This window comes from Cervus elaphus, chromosome 22 (assembly GCF_910594005.1).
Source record: "Cervus elaphus chromosome 22, mCerEla1.1, whole genome shotgun sequence".
NCBI lineage: Eukaryota > Metazoa > Chordata > Mammalia > Artiodactyla > Cervidae > Cervus > Cervus elaphus.
In genome coordinates this window covers 33,620,900-33,636,197 of record NC_057836.1, presented here as the reverse complement: position 1 = coordinate 33,636,197, position 15,298 = coordinate 33,620,900, and the positions used below count along the sequence as shown (strand labels likewise).

At 38.2% G+C, this 15,298-nt stretch overlaps 1 protein-coding gene across 10 annotated transcripts in view; it reads left to right on the top strand.

The window, feature by feature from the left end:
- The window catches only part of SOX5 (SRY-box transcription factor 5), a 1,103,086-nt gene that overhangs the window by 155,195 nt on the left and 932,593 nt on the right, over positions 1 to 15,298 (top strand). For all 10 annotated transcript variants that reach the window (XM_043882232.1, XM_043882231.1, XM_043882225.1 and 7 more), the window contains one exon: positions 4,056 to 4,136. The gene's annotated coding sequence lies outside the window, so the exon portion shown is untranslated. The remainder of the gene's footprint in view (positions 1 to 4,055; positions 4,137 to 15,298) is intronic.

Genomic DNA, 15,298 nt, shown 5'->3' with positions numbered 1-15,298 from the left:
AATTCTGGTTATTTGAAAAGACTGATAAAGTTGACAAACATCTCACAAGACTGACAAAGAAAAAAACAGATAAGACACAAATCACCAATGTGAAGAATGAAATAAGGTGTATCATTACAGACTCTGCAGACATCAAAGGAATAATATGAGTATACTAGGAACAGTTCTATACATATAAATTTGACAACTTAAAAGAAATGGACCAACTCCTCGAATGACATAAACTACTACAACTCACTCAACATTAAATAGATAGTTTGAATAGCCCTAAAACTATTAAGGAGATTGAACAAATAATTTTAACAACAAAAAAATCCCCTCCCAGGTGGTTTCACTAGAGAATCCCAACAAACACTGAAAGAAGTAGCATCAGTTCTATACAATCTCTTCCAGAAAACCATTTATTTTAGGAAAGTGGTATTACCGAGATACCAAAACCTGATAAAGATAAAACAGAAAAGAAAACTAGAGATAAATATTCTTCATGAACATGGACATAAGAATCCTTAATAAAATATTAACAAATATAATTCAGCAGTATATGTAACAAATAGAATTCAGTGATATATACATTTCATGACTGGGTAGGATTTATTCCAGGGATCAAGGTTGGTTCAGTACTTGCAATTCACCTTGTTAACAGGCTAAAGAAACACCATATGATCCTATCCATTCATGCAGAAAAAAGCATTTGACAAAATCAACCATTTTTGATAAAAATTCTCAGAAAAATGAGAACAGAGAACTTCAACTAGATATCAAGCATCTGAAAAAGACTGCATAAATTCTATAACTAACATTACCCTTAATGATGAAAGAATGAATTGTTTCTCCTCAGATAAAGAACAAAGTCAAGAATGTTTGCATTCACCAATTTTGCTTAATATATTGCTAGAACTGCCAGCCAGTACAAAAAGATAAGGGAAGGAAATTAAAATCATAGAGATCAGAATGGAATCAGAAATAAAATTGCCCCTATTTTCAGGTGACATGATTGTTTATATAGAAAACCCTAGGGGACTTAAAAAAAAAGCAAACAAACCTTTCAAAACTAATAGGTGAGTTCAGCAAGGTAGTAAGATATGAGATAAGCCTACAAAAATCAACTATATTCCTGTATAATAACAATGAACAACTGGACACCAACATTAAAAATATAATACCACTTATAATCACTCAAAAATTTAAATACTTAGTTATAAATCTAGCAAAACATGTGTAGGACTATATGCTAAAAGCCATACAGTACTGATTGAAAATATAAATAAATAGGTATATACCATGTTAATGGATTAGAAGACTCACCATAACAAATATATCAGTTCTCTTCAAACTGATGTACAGGTTTAACACAGTTTGTATCAATATTTCAGCACAATTTTTTTTTGTAAATCAGATTTTTCTAAAAATTTTATGGAAAGGCAAAGAAATCAGAATAGTTATAAGAATTTTTAAATAGATGAATAGAGTGGGAAGAATTAATCTACTCGATTTCAGGATTTATCATACAGTTATAGTAATCAAGACTATGTAAGTTTGGCAGAGGGATACATGTGTATAACAATGAAATAGAACAGAGAACTCAGAAATTGGCCCACACAAATATAAACTGATTTTTGATAAAGGTGCAAAACCAGTTCAGTGGAGGAGACATAGCCTTCTCAATAAAAGGTATTGAAGCTGTTGAGCATCCATAAGCAAAAAATGAAACTTCACCTGTCTTAGACTTATACAAAAATTCACTCAAAATATATCAAGAACTTAAATGTATTGATAAAATTTAAAAATAAAATTTTTATGAAAAAAATTGGAATATCTTCAGGATCCAGGGCAAGACAGAGCATTTTTAGACTTTATATCAAAACTATGATTCATAAAATGAAAAATTGATAAATTCAACTTAGCAAAATTAAAAACTTTGGGCTCTGTGAAATACTCTGTTAATAATATGATAAGCTACAGGCTGGGAGAAAGTGGCTTCAGACTATATATTTAGACTTGTAGTAAGGATTAGTATTAAGAATATAATCTTTTAAAACCAATAAAAAGAAATGAAACAATCCAATCAGAAAACTGGGCTCTGTGAAATACCCTGTTAAGATTATGATAAGCTACAGTCTGTGAGAAAGTAGTTTCAGACTATATATTTAGACTTGTAGTAAGGATTAGTATTAAGAATATAATCTTTCAAAACACTTCAATAAAAAAAATGAAACAATCCAATCAGAAAATAGACCAAAGACATGAAGGAGCATTTCATGGGAAAGGATATATACAGCTAGCATCTAAGCACATGAAAAGATGTTCAACATCATTAATCATTAGAGAAAAACAGAATGGCTAAAATAAGAAATAGTGACAATGCCAAATGCTGGCAAGGATTGCAGAAACTAGCTCATTCATGCATGGCTGATGGAATGTAAAATGGTATAGAACATTTTACAGAACAGTTTGACAGGTTTTTAAAGAAAACTTAACTTCTAATGACCATAAAATCCAGCAATTGCTCTTGTGGGCATTTATTTCAGAGAAAGGAAAACTTCTACTCACACAAAAGCCTGTGTGCCAATGTTTATAGTAGCTTTGCTTATATTACACCAAACTAGAAATAGTGTAATACTGTAGTGCCTTTCGGTGGGTGAATGGTTAAATGATCTGGACCATAGAACTCTTGAGCAATATAACTAACAAAGTATTGATACCCAACCTGGATGAATCACCAGAGATTTGTGTATGATTTCATTTGTATGATAATTTTGAAATGACAACACTATAAAAATTGTACACTAGTGGTTTCCAGGGTTTAAGAAGGAGGTGGGATAGGAGGGCTATAAAAAGACAATCTTAGGGACTCTTCTGGTTGGTGATGGAAATATTCTGTATCTTAGCTCTGTCAATGTCAATATCTTGGTTTTGGTATTGGACTATAGCTTTGCAAGATGTTACCCCTGAGGGAAACAGGGTAAAAGATATAGGGGATTTCTCTGTATTATTTCTGAGAAATGCATGCAAATATGCATTGGTGTCACGTTATAATATTTGATTAAAGAAAAAGACAGCCTTCTAATGGCTTCTAGGTTAAAATTCAAATCCTTTCCTTGGCCCTTTCCTTCTTCCTTCATGTCTTGCTTGTCTTTCCTGGACATATCCCACTGCAGGCGCAGTGGCCTTTTTGCTGTTCCTGGGCTCTTACCACAAGGCCTTAGCTGTCCCCACAGCCTGGAAAGCACAGCCTCTGTCCAGTTGCTCACTTTGTCCTGGTCTCTGCGCAAATGTTGCCTTAGCAGAGCGACTTTTCCCTTGAACACTGTCTCTAAAATAGGACCCCCTACCACAATCTATTCCCTTCCTTGGATTTATGTTTCTTCTCTCATTAGAAATGGGCTTCCCTGGTAGCTTAGCTAGTAAAGAATCCACCTGCATTGCAGGAGACCCCAGTTTGAGTCCTGGCTTGGGAAGATCCCCTGGAGAAGGGATAGGCTACCCACTCCAGTATTCTTTGGCTTCCCTAGTGGCTCAGATGGTCAAGAATCTGCCTGCAATGCAGGAAACCCGGGTTTGATCCCTGGGTTGGGAAGATCCCCTGGAGAAGGGAATGGCTACCCACTCCAGTATTCTGGCTTGGAGAATTCCATGGACAGAGGAGTCTGGCAGGCTACAGTTCATGGAGTCTCAGAGTCAGACACAACTGATCTACTTTCATTTTCTCATTAGAAATGGACTTGATACTTTTAAAACTTCCAGAGTTTTTTGGATAGGAACCTCAAGTTCCCCATTTTACCTCCTCTTTCCTATGTTTTCTTCTGGGATTTGGAACATTTGATTTTCAAAAACAGACCAAACAAGCTGGTTCATTCTATTTTTTTCCCTTCTGCTGATGGTTTTATAATGTTCTAGATGGAATTTAAGAGTTCTGTAGTAGTGGATGTCGTGTAGTCTGTCAGGCTCAGTCGAACACTATCCACTGGCATTTCCCCAAACAGCCAAAATTTAACAGTCAACCTCCTCACCCCATGAAACTGCCTCTAAGTGACTTAGCTCTGATTCTCTTCTAGGCTTCTTAATCATCCACGGTGTAAAGACACACTTCAAGAGGATCCTTAGAAGTCTTGGACAAGCTTCCCCACACGTGGCAGGTATGTGTCTACACTGAGTGTGCAAGGAATGTAACTTGTTTTATTTTCTGCAGTTAGATCTAAATTATATTTTAACCCTTCGTGTAACCACATGGAAGCAATTTGAGGTTGCATCCTAATTCTAGGTAAGACTTTGAAGGTGAGGGGTGACATATCTGCTCCTAGGCTGTCATCTCTCCACGAGTCATGTTTGTCCTCTTATCCTTCGTCAGTACTCATGAGCCACTGCTGAGGCACACCTTGATCTTCCTTTGAGGATCTTTTCCTATCTTTCTCTTGGCTTCTTCCAGATACTCCGTGGACACGTGAGGGTGTGCTGCTGCTGAACCAGAAGAAAGTCTCTGGGGTGGCTTAGAGCTCTGTGCTCCTTGCATGACGCTGTGAAGCCCCTGGGCCTTGTTCTGTTGCTCCTATGTCATGCTAGTCCAGTCAGTCCTTGGCAGACCTGGTCAGGTCCACCTGCAATATATCACTTGGTCATTTCAAAGGTCCAGACCTCATCCAAGAAAGAAAATCCATTCTATCTGCCGTGATTTTCTACCATCGTATTTAGCAAATATTGAGGGCAAGAGGAGAAGGTGGGCGACAGAGTATGAGATGGTTGGATGGCATCATTGACTCAATGGATATGAGTTTGAGCAAGCTCTAAGAGATAGTGAAGGACAGGGAAGGCTGGTGTGCTGCAGTTCATGCAGTTGCAAAGAGTTGGTCATGACTTTGAGCGACTGAACAACCCTGTTACAGTATTTTGAACAGCACAACTTAGGAAATCAATCAAAACACAGTTTACATTTTTTTTTCCTGTTGTTTCTTTAAAATGCACTGGGAAAAGGGAAGTGGGTATTCTCTTGGTTCTGGATGAAATTTAGGCCTCAAGTAGGCTCCATACCTAGTAAGATTACTCTTAGATTTAAAAAAATTTCTATCTACACTTTAAATCACAAACATTGTCTATATTCAGAAATTAAAATGGTCAATCTCAGACTATAACAGTAGCTTGCAAGTTCATTTAATATCAAATCATCTCTCATCCCCTCTCTGAGGCCCATATTTGGATTGGACTCTTGCAGAGTGAGAGGGTGTGCTGTTTTCTTTCTCTATCTGTCACCTACTCCCCCATTTGCTGGCTGCTATAGCTACATCCTAAGGGATTGAAACAAGGGAAAGAAAAGGAAATGAGTGACTTAGGGATGTTTTTTATGTGAACAGGTACTGTGTTAACCTGGCTCCAGCTTTCAGGGCCTGGCAGATATTTAAAACTGAGAATCATTTGGCCACTTTGGGGGGACTTTGGTGGCTCCCTTGCTGGACCCAGTTGTCTTCAACTCTCCTGGCTTGGACAGGGCTTCTCCTGTAGCTGTCCACTCCCTACTCACCTCTTGGTTCTTGGCTAGTCCATCCCACATGAACTCATGTTGAGTGTATAAAGAATACTTCCGGGCGGCCATCTTGGGCTTCAGGCTAGCTCTGTCACCCTTGGCCCACACCTGCTTCATGAAAACACGCATCTCGTGAACCTCCAAGGACTGAAGGGTACTTCTCAAATTACTGAGCTGTTCCTTATCTCCTTCTTGTCCTCCAGATTCCCAAGGTGGGAGCCAGTCTGCAATCTGTCAGGTTTCCTAAGCTCCAGGGGACACATCCACGCTATCTAAACTGTTCTTTTGAGGCCTCTCTAAGGACCTGAGAGAGAAAATAGCCCCTTCTATCCCACCTGCTTCAGTGAGGTGGGGCTTGTCACAGGGCAGCAGTTCAATCCAAGAACCATTTCATAATGCTTCTCCTCACCTCTGTTCTTTTGGTGCTTTATGTTGTCTTGTTGCATTTTAGAGCCATCCAACCTGTTCTTCCCAGTGTTAAAGAACTTGCCTGCCAATGCAGGAGACAAAAGAGACTCAGAAGATCCCCTGGAGGAGGGCATGGCAACCCATTTCAGTGTTCTTACCTGGGAAATCCCATGAACAGAGAAGCCTAGCAGGCTACAGTCCATAGGGTTGCAAAGAGTTGGACATGACTGAAGTGACTTAACATGTATGCAGCCAATTCTTAGGACTTTTAAAAAAAATTTGGTTTTGGTCTAGCCCTTTTCTTGGAATTTCATGCCTGTTCAATGAAGGTGCCTTAGTTGAATCTGCTAGTTTAACATCTGATCATTTCAGCTCCACTAGGAAGAGTTAGGGGCTTCCCTGGTGGCTCAGTGGTAAAGACTCTGCCTGCAATGCAGGAGACCCAGGTTCAATCACTGGGTCAGGAAGATCCCCTGCAGGAGGACATGGCAACCCACTCTAGTACTCTTGCCTAGAGAACCCCATGGACAGAGGAGCCTGGGGGGCTGCAGTCCGTATGGTCTCACAGAATCAGACACAACTGAAGTGACTAAGCCACAGCAGGAAGAGTGAGAGTGGTTGAGGGAGGGGTAAAGGTTTAGCCATCCCATTGCCAACTTGCTTCTGGATTCACTAATATCTGTACATGGCTTGACTACCTTATCTTCCACTCAGCTCAATTCAGTTCAGTTCAGTAGCTCAGTCGTGTTTGACTGTTCGTGACCCCATGAACCGCAGCACACCAGGCCTCCCTGTCCATCACCAACTCCCGGAGTCCACCCAAACCCATGTCCATTGAGTCGGTGATGCCATCCCACCATCTCATCCTCTGTCGTCCCCTTCTTCTCCTGCCCTCAGTCTTTCCCATCATCAGCATCTTTTCAAATGAGTCAGCTCTTCACATCAAGTGGCCAAAGTACTGGAGTTTCAGCTTCAACATCAGTCCCTCCAATGAACACCCAGGACTGATCTCCTTTAGGATGGACTGGTTGGATCTCCTTGCAGTCCAAGGAACTCTCAAGAGTCTTCTCCAACACCACAGTTCAAAAACATCAATTCTTCAGTGCTCAGCTTTCTTTATAGTCCAACTCTCACATCCATACATGACCACTGGAAAAACCATAGCCTTGACTAGATGCACCTTTGTTGGCAAAGTAATGTCTCTGCTTTTAAATATGCTGTCTAGGTTGGTCATAACTTTCCTTCCAAGGAGTAAGCATCTTTTAATTTCATGGCTGCAGTCACCATCTGCAGTGATTTTGGAGCCCAGAAAAATAAAGTCAGCCACATTTTCTACTCAAAAGTATCTAAATATGATTTTAGCTCAGTAAATAGGAGGATTTCTTTAAGTTTATTTTCAATATGTGAGAGTCATTCTAATTTCCCAGAGGGTCTTAGACTTTTGAAACTCGAAAACCAGTAATTGACACCCCTATATCCCCCATGCTTCCCTCCTCTGCCAACAATTTTCTTTTCTTTTTTTTAAAAAAACTTTTTATTAGAATATAGTTGCTTTACAATGCTGTGTTAGTTCCTGCTGTCCAGCAGAGTAAATCAGCTATACGTGTACATATATCCCCTCCTTTTTGGATATCCTTCTCATTTAGGTCAAGATAGAGCATTGAGTAGTTTTATTGCTATACAGTAGGTTCTCATTAGTTGTCTATTTTATACGTAGTATGAAATAGATAGTAGTGTGTATATATATATATGTATGTATATGTATCAATCCCAATCTCCCAGTTCTTGCCAATAATTTAGCAACTTGTCTGACTGAATGAAGAAAGAAGCAAGATTCAAGGAAATGAAATACCCCAAATGTTACTTCCTGTGTGATAAAAAATATTGCCTACCCTTTTTTGAATATCTGTGTTGTGGGTTTAAACCCATATAATGGCACTGAATCCTTTATATTAAGGATTTAACATTTGAGGAAAGTAGGTGTGCTAGTTTAAGAAAACCACTTATATAGGATTGGGCTTCCCTGGTGGCTCAGTTGGTAAAGAATTTGCCTGCAATGCAGGAGACCTAGGTTCATTCCCTGGGTGGGGAATATCCCCTGCAGAAGGAAATGGCACCCACTCCAGTATTATTGCTTGGTAGATCCCGTGGACAGAAGAGCCTGGCGTGCTACAGTCCATGGGGTCATAAGAGTTGGGCGCAACTTAGTGACTAAATTAATTATTTGTACTTCTCTGGTGGCTTAGCTGGTAAAGAATCCACCTGCAATGCAGGAGACCTGGATTTGATCCCTGGGTTGGAAAGATCATATATAGGATTAGGGCCCACACTAATGACCTCATCTTTGCATAACTAATTATATATGCAGTGACCTTCTTTTAAGTGTCACAGTGATACTAATTCTATACTAACTGATCCACAAAATAGAATCATAGGGAACACTTCCAAACTCATTCTATGATACTAGCATTAGCCTAATATCAAAAGTAGGCAAAATATCTAGCAGTTGAATCCAGTATTATATATAAAAAATATGCACCATGATCAAATAGGATTTATCCCAAATATGCAACTCTCATTCACCATTCAAAAATCATTTGCTATAATCTATCATATTAATAGCTAAAGAAGAACCTAGTCATGTGTCGTTGTGAGAGTTGGGCTATAAAGAAAGCTGAGCACTGAAGAATTGATGTTTTTGAACTGTGGTGTTGGAGAAGGCTCTTGAGAGTCTCTTGGACTGCAAGGAGATCCAACCAGTCCATCCTAAAGGAGATCAGTCCCGGGTATTCATTGGAAGGACTGATGTTTAAGCTGAAACTTCAGTACTTTGGCCACCTGATGCTCAGAGCTGACTCATTTGAAAAGACCCTGACGCTGGGAAAGACTGAGGGCAGGAGGAGAAGGGGACGACAGAGGATGAGATGGTTGGATGGCATCACCGACTCAATGGACATGGGTTTGGGTAGACTCTGGCAGTTGGTGATGGTGAGGCCTGGCGTTCTGTGGTTCATGGGTTCGCAAAGAGTCAGACATGACTGAGTGACTGAACTGAACTGAAAGAAGAAAAATCATATGATTATAACAATAGATACAGAAAAGCATTTCACATAATCCAACACCCATTCATGATAAACTTTCAATCATCTAAGAATAGAGAAACCTACAGTTAGAAGCATACACCATGATGAGAAACTACATTCCTTCTCCTATCACTGTGGGATAAGACAATGATGTCTCCTCTTACCACTCCTATTCAACATCATACTGGAAATTCCTAGCTAATGTATTAAGACAAGAAAAAATATGTATGTATACACACAGATGGGGAAGGGGCTTCCCTTGTAGCTCAGCTGGTAAAGAATCCGCCTGCAGTGTGGGAGACCTGGTTTGATCCCTGGGTTGGGAAGATCCCCTGGAGAAGGGAAATGCTGCCCATTGCAGTATTCTGGCCTCGAGAATTCCATGGACTGTATAGGCCATGGGGTCGCAAAGAGTTGGACACGACTGAGCAACTTTCACTTCACAGATAGGGAAAGAGAAAAACGAAACTGTTCACAGGCTACATAATTGTCTATGTAGAAAATTCAAAATAATTTATAAAAAGACTCCTGGATAAGTCTTGCTTCTAGATTAGGCTAATATACAAAAGTAAATTGATTTCCCATATACCACATGAACAAATGGAATTTGAACTTAAAAACACAGGATCATTTATATTACCTAAACTACAGTGATAGAAAAAGGAGAAACAAAGGGAAGAATGAATATGTGGAACACAGGGGGTTTTTAGGGCAGTTAAGCTTTATCATATCATATATGATACTGTAATGGTGGAGACATGCCATTCTGTATTTGTCAAAGTACGTAAAAGCATGCAACACAGAAAAAGAACTCAAATGTAAACAATGGACTTTAGTTAATAATCATTTCAGTGTCGATTCATCAACTGTTAAAAAAAAAAAGTACCATACCAGTGTAAGATGTTAATAACAGGGTAAACTGAGGGTGGGGAGAAGGGAGTATTTGAGAACTCTTTATGTTTTTTGTTCAATTTTTTCATAAACCTAAGACTGAGAAATAAAGTCTGTTAATAAGAAAAACAGTAGTGTTTAAAAAAATAAAAAGGAAAAACAAACAAATGTCAGACTGAGATACCTGGAGTTAGGACTTTATCATGTGAATTTGGGGTGGAGGGGGACATCATTCAGCCCATAACACTAGGGTTCAAAGAGGTTCAATAACTTGAAAGTCACACAGCCCTTAAAATGCCATTGTAGAGATTCCACGCCATGACATTGTGACTCTATAGCTGAATTCTTCCTGCTATACCACACTTCATCTCAGGCAACTCTTGCATGCAGTCCTCTGCAAAGAGGAGATTGCTAGCTTTCCTTTAAACAACCAATCAGATTGGCTGGGGCATGGATCTACCCAAAGAAGGAGCTCAGACTAAAACATAGGTCAGACTATCTCATGAACTCATAATAACCTTACACCTTACCCAAAGGAGTAACTTTACACTTTATACCTTACACAAAGGAACAGGTTTGTGAAGAAGTTCAGTCTAAAACTGTAATACTCTGGGCTAGAAAATGAATTTGTACTTGAACTAGAGGTATAGATTGTGAAGAATTCAACTGGATCTGAAACTACTAAAATGGTGTCAATGTGAGTTGGTGATGTTATTCCTGTGACCTGTGGTTTGCATTTTGGGTACTCTTGACCTGTATTCATATCTACATATGCCACGTGTACATGGTCTGTTTCATGTAGAGCATAGTTACACAATGTGTAATAAAGCAACATATTTAGATCATGCAAAAGAAAATGAATAAAATGTTTGCTATGAAGTTCCTACAGGCATTTACTGGATAATGATAATGATAGTTTTACTAAAATATATTCAGCTTCAATGAGGGTTATATTTAGGAAAATTATCAGATTGTTTTGGATATTTTCCTTATAAAAACAATTCTTTAGTGCATCTTATGTGGAAGATACGAATTATAATAGTCATTCGGAAATGTGTCTTCATGAATATGAACATAATTTGAGTCTTGTAGTATTTAGTGCTGTTTTATTCCAGATGGCAAAACATTTTTATTATTCCTTTTAGTTAGTGCTTGAAATATATACCTATGGAAATAAGTCCATTTTAAGATTTCTCTTGCCAAAACTCTAATAGATGCTCACTTACTGAGAAGTATGTATACTGAGAAATATTTAAGAAAAATATGCTTTAATGAAGCTGCACTAATGATATTTATTTAGCTAATTGTGTATGGGAATCTCAACATTATTTCAAGTAAGGTAGACTGTTGGCCCTGTAAATAAGCCTGGCACAGGTGTGCAAAGAATTAAGAGAATTGGTAGATCTAATGAAAATCAGAGAAAACCTCAAAGAAATATTTTATTATAAATTAGATTTCCCACTATAAAACAAATATACAACAAAGCCAAATAGCAAAAATGTTTTAAAATGAGGGTAAAAAATTACTAACAATACCAATAACCAAAAGCAGTAACAGTAACCTTTTAGTATATTTGCTTCTCTTCCTTTTCCATTCATTTATTCAGCTGAGGATTACTGCGTGCTTAATGCAGGCACTTGGGAGATAAAGATGGCTAGGCCCAGGGTTCCACTTTGAAGGAGACTAATTTATTAGGGAAAACAGACCATGATAAGTCCTTGTAATGTGTGGTAAGTACAAAGCTGGAGGAGAATGGGCCAAAGAAATTGCTTTCAACTCCAGTTTCAGATCTGTAAAGACTTTTAACAGAAAGAAAGAAGAAATCTGTTAGCCAGGAAAGAGAATAAAATACCTTACAGTTAGAGGCAGGAACATTTGCTAAGGTATGGTATGACTGAAATCACATCATGCTGCTGCTGCTAAGTCGCCTCAGTCTTGTCCGACTCTGCACGACCCCATAGATGGCAGCCCACCAGGCTCCCCTGTCCCTGGGATTCTCCAGGCAAGAACACTGGAGTGGGTTGCCATTTCCTTCTCCAATGCATGAACGTGAAAAGTGAAAGTGAAGTCGCTCAGTCGTGTCCGACTCCTAGCGACCTCATGGACTGCAGCCTACCAGGCTCCTCTGTCCATGGGATTTTCCAGGCAAGAGTACTGGAGTGGGGTGCCATTGCCTTCTCCAGAAATAACATCATAAGGAACTGTAAATAATGCAGCATGTCTAGAAAATGAAGTTGGAGAAGTAGGTGGAGGTGATATCATGGAATGCTCTGTACTAATTATCCTATTGGCAAGAAGAGTTTTCAAATGGGGCAGGAATATGTTTAGAATTGCATTTTAGAAAAATTGATTATCAGCAATATGATGGAATGGATGACTTAGAAATTGCAAACTTCAGGAACTAAGCATTTGGTAAGGGGTCAGATATACCAAAAGGCTGAAAAGAAAAAAAAGACAAAACAAAACACTTGGCTTGCAAGGACCTCTAGCAATGTTTTGGTGGAGACTCCAAAATGTGTTCCTGCGGTCCTGTGTTTTCATAAAATTTGCCAAAAGTATGAGCTTTTAGCTTCAGCTGATTATGAGTGCTTCTATTTCTATATTACCACCCCTCTGTTATACTTCTCTCAGAGAGAGAAGCTTGGTGACACACCTTTTGCATTTGCAGTTTTACCTTCTTTTTCTTTAAAGAGTCCCTGAATTGTATCAGCTTAGATCTCATTTTCCAGATCTAGTCCTAAGATAATCCTGCAGGGATCCAGAAGAGGATGGCAAGTTCTTAAACCAACATAGTAGCTGCAGAGATGAAGTAGAAAAGAGGGGAAAGACTAAGGGGGAGAAATTATTAGCTCTTAGTGTGAGGGAAAGAATAGGGCCTAGATTTCTCCCTGCTGTAACTTGATGGACAGTAGGGCTATTAAGAAAAAAAATGGTAGCATCAGGTCATAGTTGCAAGTAATGGTTTATTGAACATCTTTATGTATATGTATGTTTTCATATTTTTGGATTCAAAAAAGTTCATTTACTATATCAAATTGTGTAAGTATTTTAATGCATTTTGTTATCTGTTACTAGATAGACTTTCCAGATAGACGGCCATCCAACACAGCTATAGCTAATATAGAAATGGACTTTTTGGTCTACACTTCCACTGACATTGGACATTATAATTTTATTTTTTTAAAACCAAACTATAGGGTAAAATCAGTGCTTCTTTTTCATTTTACTATGAAGGTGAGATAAATGTGATCTGTAGTTGTGAACTCTCCATAGAAGTCTATTTTTCAGGGGTGTTATTGCGGTTTTTTCCTGGTAATGATTTAGGGAGCATTAGGAGGTGGTTGGCTTCGCTGGTGGCTCAGAGGTTAAAGTGTCTGCCTGGAATGCGGGAGACCCTGGTTCGATCCCTGAGTTGGGAAGATCCCGTGGAGAAGGAAATGGCAACCCACTCCAGTACTCTTGCATGGAGACTCCCATGGAGGGAGGAGCCTTGTAGGCTACAGTCCATGGGGTCACAAAGAGTCGGACACAACTGAGTGACTTCACTTTCACTTTCACTTTTCAGGAGGTAGTTGGGAGGGTCAGGAAGATCCCATCCAGGAGAAACTGCCAACGCATTCCAGTAGTCTTGCCTAAAAATACCCATGGTTAGAGTAGCCTAGCAGGCTGTAGTCCAAAGGGTCACAAAGAGTGGGACATGACTGAGCAGCTAAGCAAACACACAGGAGATAGTTCTAAGTCTTTTATGAGAGTAGTTATACTGTGCACTCTAAATTCGTGCATACATACCTGTGTTATAAGAGCTAGAGTATATAAGGCTAAAACAATTTTGTAGATTAGATTGTTTTAGATAGACTTAAGTATCTGCCAACCATTTCTTATAAGGACCAGATAGTAAATATTCTAGATTTTCTAGGCTAGCAGGTGAAATGAGGATATTACGTAACCACTTTAAGAGCAAGAAAAATTTTTTCCAAAAAAATTTTATTGACATAGTTCAAAATAAAATGATTGAGCACATTGTTAATATAGAAGTCTAATAATGAGAAAAACTGTATTTGTTTTTGAGAGCAGAGACATTGTACTTAGTCGTAGTTTAGTGGTAATGTTCTCTATCATCAAATTGACTATAAATGTTCCTTCATTAAACCATCCTTATTTCAAAGTTAGTGAGCTGGATTTGGATCACAGGCCATAGTCATGGTTTAGACCATGACATTTGTGTCATTTTTCTGTTAAGCTTTGTTAAAATATTTTGTCTGATAATAAGTTTCATTTCTGTTGAATATGTTATTTGAATCTCTGGAAATTTACAACTTAGAAAACACTCATCAAAATGCATGCACGTGTGTGTGTGTGTGTGTGTGTGTGTGTGTGTGTGTTACAGGTGAATGGGTTGGCTGTTTTTCTCTGTATAGTAAATGGAATTTAGGATATATCTGGGGTAGCCATACTATTACAATGAAGTGTTTTATCTGTTTAGATTAAGATACCAGAGAAGTGAAACAGGAAACTAGACTTGGCAGGTACAAATTTGTTCTGTTGGTATATGTATTGGGATGACTTTGAATGTTCCCTGTTGTTGACTTTGAGTTGACTATAATTGGTTCTGTTCATTAACGTCTGCTTCTTCTAACCTTTGAGAGTTTGTGCTTTGGTTTTAGCTTTGCTATTGTTCAGCAACTTTCTAAAAAAGACTTAATTCTTCTTCTACCCTCCCTCAAAATCTTGATGTCTTGAAATATTTTCTTTATAATTCACATTTCATTTGCTGAGAATTTTGTGGCAGGCCCACCCAGTTCCCATGGTTTCAAGAAAGTAAAGGAGGGGGAAGGAAGAAAAGAAACAAACTAGAAAGACATGGAAGTTTGAAAAGCTAATAAGCTGATCATTTCACCCACTTTAGAGGTTGGGGCATCCATCTCAAAAGTTTCAAATGGAATTTGATTCCTAAATCTAAGACCAGTTTTCCCTTAAACTCTTAATGAATTGTTTGAGGAGTCTGTAAAAACTTTAGTAAGTTTAGTTGCTTTAATGAACACACTGAGTTATGCATTGGATTTAAGAACTGATCATTGGACTCCAAGTTTATGTTTTATCATTTTAGTCAATATGAGTGTGCAGAATTAGTATCTTTCTAATGCATATTCAAAGATAATTCAAATGAATGAACTCACTATGAAAACCTTATATTAAAAATATAGAAAGCTTTTTTAATGAGTACATAGAATGTTTTGATTTAATATTTTGTTTAATGGAAAAATATGCTGTAACTGTTTATATAACACACATAAGGTATGTGCAGTTTTTAGAGATAATGTGTTATAAGATTGCAATTTGTATGTTTCTGAGAGTCAGCAGAGGAAAATTCTATCAAAATTAAATTTTGAAATTCTTTCTT